The sequence below is a fragment of the Octopus sinensis genome, linkage group LG2, assembly GCF_006345805.1.
Source record: "Octopus sinensis linkage group LG2, ASM634580v1, whole genome shotgun sequence".
NCBI classification, from domain to species: Eukaryota; Metazoa; Mollusca; class Cephalopoda; order Octopoda; family Octopodidae; genus Octopus; species Octopus sinensis.
Window position 1 is genome coordinate 60,462,947 of NC_042998.1, and position 1,845 is coordinate 60,464,791.

Here is a 1,845-nt window from a genome sequence, read left to right on the forward strand (position 1 = left end):
ATCAACCCGGACCTACAATATATATATATATATATATATATATATATATACACACACACACACACACACGAGTAAGCACATACATGCAAAACAAGGTTAAAAAAATAGTACTCGAATACCGAAGGTAGAGTAATATGCTTTATTATTATTATTATTATTATTATTATTATTATTATTATTATCAAAGCTGCAAAAGCACTACAAAAATGCTACTCAGAGTTTCACGTTTCCGTTCGTCAAGCAGTTGCAATGAAGTATCTTGATCAAGATTCTGCCCGACGAACGGGAATGTAAAACTCTGAGTAACGGCGTATTTTTGGATACGAGATTCATCTAAGCTCACCATCAGTTTTCCACCTGAATGTTCATTTACAGAAGAGACAGCTGGTTTACTTCACAGAGAAAAATGCACGTCAAGTCATTGAAAATCCAAAAGGGACTACGCTTACAGCATTTTTTAAATTGTGTTCAGTTGATGAGTTTGCTGCTACTCTCATTTACCCTGAAGTACCGGAATATTACACATACAACAACAATAATTGGAAGCGCAGGTCACATGGAACAGAACTTGACAATTGGCCCGGTTTTCTAGGAAGAACGTCATTGGGCGTGTGTATAATATTCATCCTACCAAACAGGAAATCTTTTGAGAGTGCTACTTCATGTAGTTACTGGACCGAAGTCTTTTGCTGATCTTCGCACGGTTGATGGTATCATCTGCGCCACTTACAGGGAAGCATGTTTGAGGGCGCGGACTTCTTCTCAATGACGACCACTTACACAGGACATTAGCAAGGCCTCAAATTGTAAACTGCCATGGCAAATGCGTCGATTGTTTTGTAGCATATTAATCCACTGTAATCCCAAACCCTCTTAACCTTTGGGAATCGTTCAGACAGAGCCTATCAAAGGACATACAGGCTAATTTAGCGCTACGTGATGGCAACGACGATGTTTATAATGAGGCATTAATCGACATGGACAGACACATCAGACGCTATGTTATACGCGGTTTAAGTGAATTCCATCTGCCAACACTGGTCCATCATGAAGCGCCTTTGGATGTTGAATACATGTCAGAAAAAAATACAACATTGCCGAATTGACGGAAACAACATTACGCGAGATGAACCAAGACTTTTGCCTGAACAAAGAGAGATTTATAATGAAATTATTGACAGCGTTAGATTGAACCAAGGAAAGCTTTTCTTTTTGAATGCTCCAGGTGGTACTGGTAAAACTTTCGTTATCAATTTGATTCTCGCAAAGCTGCGCGCTGAACGTCGAATTGCCATTGCATGTGCCTCAAGTGGTATTGCAGCGACACTGCTTCAAGGCGGCCGTACGGCACATAGTGCATTCAAATTGCCCATGGACATTGGAAAGAAAGATAATCCTATATGTAATATAGATCGTAGTTCCTCAAGAGCAAGACTTCTTCGTGAATGCAGTCTTTTTATTTGGGATGAGGCTACAATGAGTAATAAGGCCATGTTTGAGGCTCTTGACAGAACTCTCCAAGATTTGCGTCGCAATACAAAAATAATGGGTGGAGCTACGTTTCTCATGGCAGGAGATTTTCGACAAACTCTTCCTGTTGTCCGAGCAGGCACTAGAGCCGATGAGGTTAATGCATGTATAAAGCATTCTTATGTGTGGCACAGTGTTATCAGTCACCATCTTCAAACAAACATGAGAGTCCACCTATAAGATCTTGGTGATGGAGTTTTGCCTTTCGTTGATGATGAGCATATTCGGTTGCCTTTTGGGAATTTCCAAATGTAGAAGAACTTATAAGAGCCGTTTTACCTGACGTCGAAACGAACTTCCAGGATCTCGATTGGC